Genomic DNA, 7,319 nt, shown 5'->3' with positions numbered 1-7,319 from the left:
CAGTCCTGAAATAAATTCTTTTGGAAGGATAATAATTGGCTCTGAAATAGAGAGAAAAAAGGTGATGGGTGTGAGGAAGAGGGCACAGCAGGTGTGCCCGTGGCCAGAGTGCTCTGCCATTGCCCTCAATAAATTCCAAAATGGAGGCTAACACCTGGAAGGAGAACAAGGTACCCAGGATTTATTAGTAAATGACTGTCAAGAGAAAACAATTATTTTATTGTTTGCAAGACTGAAACCACAGTGGATGCTAACACCAGGCTTCAGAGTGTAATGATCTCTGTTCACTCTCCTAATAAATGATTTTCCTCATTTAGCCTGCCTCGTGAAAGAGCTCTGAGTTGTTGGATTCCTTGAATGTGCTGATGAATGTTCTTTCCCAGCTTAATGACTGCCTGTAACCTTGCTGCTCCTTCAACCAGTTGTTTATTACTGCCAGCTTTTTCCCCCTCTAGGAGATTGTTTATCCAACAAGCAGGGCGCTGCTACTGGAGCATTTCTAAAAAGATCATTCTGCTAATTATTCAGCTCATTAAATGAAAGGTGAAGCAGGCATCAGCTCTCAGCTTTGAGCTCCCCAATACAAGAATGTTCCTGTTACATAAAACTCCATATTTTTTAATTCTGCAGCACTTAACCTTTTTGCAGCCTTTGAAGGAAGGTTTCAGCTCCAGCAGGTGTGGTTTGTTTGCAAGAAATGGATTTTTTCTTCTTTTTAATCAAAGATACATTCAATAATCACTGCATGCTGAAGATATTTCTCCTGCCTTTTTCCACAACAGTTTGTGTCATGAGAGGGAAATACCAAATGGGTGTCAGCATCATCCACAGGCAGACACTTCAGCTACCCCCTCAAATACTGGCAGGTTTTGTCTGAAAAACATGGATTTTTCTTCTTTCCTCATTACCTCAGGGGTTTGTGGAAACAGAGACAGGCTAGAAGTCGCCTGTTGGTCAGGTAGAGGGTTTGAGAAGGGGTCATCAACTCTCAGTCATTGCTCACCACTCCATGGAGAAAGGGACAAAGTCCCTGCAGTGCAGGGCTCACCTGGAGCTGCTCTGCTTCCTTCACTGGTTTTGGCTTTGCCCACATCTTCAGAGCTGCACAGCAAGCAGCTGCAAAACTTCGTTAAAGACATGATGAGGAAAGGCTGAAAGAAGACCCCAGAGGAGGTGCATGTAGATTTGACAGAAGGTGAAGGAGCCAGGTTTGCAGCTGGTAACTGGGCTGTTTGAGTAGCTGGTCACACGAATGACAGGGGATTTCAGAGGGACCTCACTGGCCTGGTGAATGGAGAAGAAGGTGGCAGGTGAGCTTCAGTGGAGATAAAGCAGGTGATACAGCTTGGGGAGTGTGTGACTGACTCTGACAGTCCCAGTTAAACACTGCCCAGGATTCACTTTGGAGTCACATAAAGAAAAGCTGCATGTCTTGCTTCACCTAATGGGCAAGGGTGAGGTGAAAAACAGAAAGTTTTACTCCATAAGAGGCTTCAGCTCAGGACTGAAAACACAACTCCCACAAAAACAACCTCTGAAAACTCCTTTGGGCACACCCCCAGCACCAGGTGTCACCCAGTGTTTCTCACTCCTTTGGTGACACAAGCCAGCAGTGGGTGCCCACGGAGGGCTGACTCTCAATGCTGCATGGGCCTGAGCAGTGGCAGGGGCTGTAGCAGCACCTGGACTACTCACTTAGTCAGTGATAGACTCTGGAGCCAAGACCATGTGCTGGAGCTGCCTGAGGGGACTAGAAAAAGCCTGGTTTTGTTGCCTTTGCTGCCCACAGAACAATTTGTTCACTCAAAATGTGCTGCTGGGAGAGAGTCTCTTCTGGAGAGGCCCCAAGGAAAGCACATGACAGTTGTCCTTATCAGCACATCTCTGCTGTCTGATCTGAGCCTAATGAGACCCACTGCTCTTTAAATCACTCTTCCTTGTCACTAATTCCATTACAAGCCCTGCAATTGCTAAATATGCCTTCATGCACATGTTTATTTGCTCCACAGTTACTATGAGGCCAACAACCTGTAATGCAGTTTGCCCAGTCTCTGAGCTGCAGTTTTGCAAATTCATCAGTGTTTGCAATTAAAGAATGTAAGTGAAAACCCGCTTAACATCAATAATGGAAGGTAAAAAGCAAGTTATGACTTCCTAAGGTCTCTCAGCATCTGCAACTCCCTTGTTTGCTAATGGAAGACAAGGGCCAGGATTGTAAACTTGCTGCCTCTGACCTGGGAGAAGGGCTTGGCCACAGGAGCAGGTGTTTCATGACAATAGCCAGGCCTGCCACAAGTGACATATTTGGGGAAAGCTAGGATCAACTGCACTTTCCATTTTCTAGATGTTTCAGCCAATGTTACTGTTTGTAACTGTAAGAGAGGATTTGGAAAATAACTAGCTGTATTTTAAAAAGGCCCTGAGGACATATCCAAAGTAAGAAGACAAGGAACGGCATGCCGAGAAGTAGATTTCTACTTAACTTATGCATCAGCTGTCTATTAATAATAGCTGCACAGAGAGACACTGACATAATTTCCAAGTACACAGAAATCCCCTCTGCCCCTTATGCTCCATGTAAGTGATACATGAGATTATATCATGAGCACTAATTCAAACCCACAGCCCCAAGGCTTCTCAACACTGAGTGTCCCCACTTTTTCAGTGCCTTTGTTGTTGCCATTGACATTATTGATCCCTCTTGTAGGGTAGTGGGGAAGGTCAGTCCCTCCCTCTGCACAACAAAACCCCCTCACCCACTTGGAGGCCTGGTTACAGAGGCATTACGTGCCCCAGAGTCTCAGACTTACTTTGGAAGAACCTTTCCACCACTCCAAGTAAGTCAGGTATGATACCTATTCGGGGCATAGGTCCGGATTTACAGTGGAAAAATGTTCCAATTCTTCCTTCTGTCTGGTTGGAAGGGGATGCTGACAGTCCCTAGAGATCACCAACCACCTTGGTTTGGAGACTACTATGGTCTTGTCTCATGGAAACCTCTGCCAACAGCTCCTACTGCCTTTTATTCAGACACCTTTCCCCACACACAGGAGCTGCCCCTCTCAACAGAAGGATGCTGAGATCCTAACACTTCTAGGAGAGGTTTTGCACCACGAGCTAGATGTGATCTGCTGCAGGGATTCCAACCCTTTGAGTAAATCCCACTTTACCCTGGCCAGTGGCACCCTGGGAGGCCAAGCCTGCCACTGCAGCCCAGCTCTGAACCCATGGAGAAACCCAGAGATCCAGCCCCATGCAGCACTGTGCATGTAATTATCCCACAGGGGTGACCAGGGCAGGCAGCAGCACCAGCAGGAATGGTGCCACGGGCCCCCAATGACAAACAGAACCAAGAGAGAGACCAGCAGCCTTGTCACCTGCTTTTCCCTCCTCACCTTTCAGAGAATCTGGTCGTGATGAGAAACATCTGCAGCTTTTCACCATTTCAAAGAAGCTGTGCTAATGCAGCTCAGTGCTACCAGGTGGGTAGAGCATCCCACTGCTGCCCCTTCACTCAAGACAGGATTTACACCTGCTCTGCAGCATCTGCTTCCAAAGTCCCTGGGCCACTACTATGCTGGGGGGGTCTTGTGTCCTTCAGCATGCTCCAGCCCTTGCATATGGGGTCAGAAGGAGTGTGTGTTTCAGTTCATCACCTCAGGGTTCACTCTTGCCCCAAGCAGCTGATTAGTGTTTCTGCAGCAGCAAAACTGCACTGCCGCATAAGCCCGGTTTAGATGGTGATCCTTTAAACAGGAATGATCTCTGTCAGAACAGCTTTCTTAAATCCTGAGAGAGACGCTGCTACTTGCACTTAATTGTCTTTCTGTGTATTAGCTATTTAATGGTATTAGCATAGTATGTGCTCTCATTTACAGAGGAAGTGTTTATCTATGTGCCTTCACCAAAAAGTGGGTTTGATTAATTAAAAAAGGAGGATGGATGGGATTGCTGTGAGGATTTGAATGTAAATGCACCAGCAGATGCTTCCTGATCCTCCCAGCAGAGTACATCACTTTTAATAAACTCGGAACAGATGGCTGGCTGCAGTGTCAGAGATGATACGTATCAAAGTGCTCTGCACTCCCCTCCCAGACAACTCTGTCCTCAAGTCTCAAAATCCAGAGGGGTGAATCCTCACCTGCAGCCTGCTGGCAAAGTTCCCTCCACCTCAGGGGTGCTGTGCTTACTCATTGCAGCCGTGGAGTCCTGCCAGGGTTGTGCAGGTTTTCTGCTTCATGAGTCCTGTGGAAATGCAATCGAGGCGCTTGCTGGAATGCAGAGCCTGTAGTTAGATTAATCAGGCTGCACAAGAAGCAGCAAGAGATAATGTACAGCTAGTTAAAAGTTTAGCTGCTCTTCTTTCTCCTGCATGGGAGCTGGATCCTGCTGACTGCAAACAGGAAAAGCTACTCTTAGTTCAAAGAGCTGTTGAACCAAACCTGCAGGACTGAAGTGACATCTCCCTGAAACATTTGGTGTATCAAAATTGTGATTAAAAGTCTTCATGTGTTCACTTTCTCTCTTGACCAAAAAGACAGGATAAGAATCCCATTTTAAATGGAAAACAAACAGAAAATGAATGATCAGTACTTTCTTGGGTCTTTCCTTCCTAGGTCCCTCTACAAAGAGGATTTTGTCTGAACAGTAAACTGAGGCAATGGATGTTTGCAGAGGTCATGTGGGAAGGGAATAGCAAAGCTGAGCATAGAAACCAGGTCCCCAAGCTTTTATCAGGGGCTGAAACATTTTCCCCAGTTCCTCATGCCCATTACCTAACTCACTGCTACCTTTGTTAGTGCTGGTTTAAGCCAAACTATGCAATGAGTTGCCCAACTCCTTCTCTCCTGTTTGCTGCCAGGTGCTGCTGCCACCTGAGCCTGCTGCTGGCAGTAATTGTGGGAGCTGCTGGCTGCCAGGTGAACAGAGGTTCTGTGACTACTGGAAAGGAAAAATGAGCTGTATGATTTGCTAGAAAACAGAAGGCAATTTTCTGAAAGCAGGGCGATGAGTCAAGCAGGTCTTTCCCTGGACTATCACTAGGAAGGGAGAATATTTGTCTTGAGGAACACTACTGCTCAGGTGTTTCTGGCAGCTGTTTCAAAGACCATAGAATTAGGTTAACAGACCAACTTCTGGGTATCTTTACCATCTGCAGCTCAAGAAATGTAACCAGAGGCAAATGCAGATCTCATTCCATGGAATAAGTTATGCCTCATACACAGTGCAGGAGATGGAGAATGTCTGGGATCTTGTGAGCGAAATTTCCAATGTGAAATCCTCATGAAGATAAGGGCTGGCACTAGGAAACTGTATTCTGTGCTTGTAGAAGGAAATCTGGCCTTGGTGCAGCCTAGCAGGAAGACAAGAGGGAATGAAATTCTAAGCAGAAAATGAAGATCTGTGCTGAGACTTCTTTTGAAACACCTATTTTTTAGCCAAAGCATGACAGAAAACCGTGTGGATATTCAGCAGAAGGGATGGCAGACTGACAGTGGAATCTCCTGGAGAGGGTGATAAATGTGCAGCTCTAAAGCCCTGATCCAGGTTCCCCTTTACATTGCAAACCTCCAGTGAAGGCTTGGATGAGCTATACTGGGTCTTGGCACCCACCATTCTGTAGGTTAGAGACGACACCTCTGGCAGGCAAGCCTGCAAAGTACAACATCCTGAGCTGTACTTTAAAGCAGATCAAAATTATCTGGGGTTGGTTAGGATGATGTGAGGACACAGTGTTCTGGGAAAGTGCAGAAAATGGAGCTGTTAGGAATTAAAATTTTAAAAAAAGGACTAGGGGCTTCAAAGAAAATGGGATGGATAGGAAGAGGGAAGGCAAATAAAATATCAGGCAGGATATCCTGGAGAGGAGAAAAGAAAATGCAAATAATTGTTGAAAGAAACAGAGAGGTTTGAATGGTCTTGTCCAGCATCTCAGAGTGTGTGTATGACACAGTCCTTGACCAGCACAATCGCTGGGTATCACACAACATTCCATAGTGCTGAGGATAGCCACCAGCCTTTCCTTCCTATTGCACCTCTCTGTGCCCACTCATTTCTTGTTCAAAAGTAAAATATTACTGTATATTAGAGGAATAAAATTAGGACAATGAAAGTGTGATTGATATTGGGACGGTAAAAATTACTTCATAAACTTAGTCCCTGCCAGTAAAATGGAGGCTCTGCTGCTGGATGAATGTCTGTCTTGGGAATTTCTTTACTCAAAGCATCCATTTATCACTGTAGCAGGGACCATCGGCTGCCAGCATCCAGTGACTGCAAAACAAACTTTCCCATGAGTACAAACTCATCATTCAGCTCTAATGATCCAAAGAAAAGTTTCAAATTAATCCATACAAGAAAAACAGTGGTGTCACCCAGGATGTTGATAGGAATAGAAACGTCATGGTCCAGGTCACCCCAGGAGGAGCTCTGTGTTTTCCTGCAGAAGTAGCAACTATGTATCTAAGGAATTCAAACCAAAGCCCAGTGCTCCTGATGAAGCAAAGAGCCTGTCCCTGCATCATTCCAAAGTCCATGTGAATCCTACTGAAATCAAGAGTGTATGTGAGGGTTATGGTTTAACAAAAAAAGATTAAATATGATGCTAAGCTTCTCATTATTCACCTGTTGATCTCTGCAATACCAGTCAACGTATCCCAAGGTCATTTCTGGTGCTAAAGGGATGCTTCTAATACAAAAGATAAAAATGAAAATATCAATACCCCTCAAAAATGGGGAAGCACCTTTTCTTGCTGTCTGGGGCACAGGGTGGGTCTCTGCCTCTGGGATGAGTAAACACAGCAGCTGGAACAGATGAGCCAAGTCTCCAGCTCAGTTTTACTAACTGCCATCATTTCCTTGCTTTGTGGTGATTTTATATTACCCCTGAGGGTCTGACTTCTTTAATTAGGTGGGGTTTTTTGTTTGTTTGTATTTACATAGGAATGATATATAAAGATTTCCTTTTCTCATCTCTGGCTAAATAGAGGATAACAGCTCTGTTAGACAATGGAGTGCTCTTCCAATCAAAAAGCAATACGCTGTCTCCAGGGAGCTTTTTTAACCACAGAACACAAACAGCTGCTGTAATTGTGCTGTTCTTGAGGCCCTCTGCAGGGGCAACCAGGGCTGCTGCCTTTCCTGAGAGCATCTTTGGTGCAGCACAGGAGGGAGTTCTGTGCCTGGATCCACAGTGTGGATTTCCAATAGGCCCTTCTGCTTACCCACCTCTTCCAATTAATGCAGCTGTTCTCAGAATCTGAAAAATTCATTCCTTAGCCTAAGTCAAGGAATAAACCCCAGATGGTTGATGCTTTAAA

This window comes from Catharus ustulatus, chromosome 6, assembly GCF_009819885.2.
Source record: "Catharus ustulatus isolate bCatUst1 chromosome 6, bCatUst1.pri.v2, whole genome shotgun sequence".
In the NCBI taxonomy this organism is placed as follows: Eukaryota; Metazoa; Chordata; class Aves; order Passeriformes; family Turdidae; genus Catharus; species Catharus ustulatus.
This window is presented reverse-complemented; position numbering follows the sequence as displayed.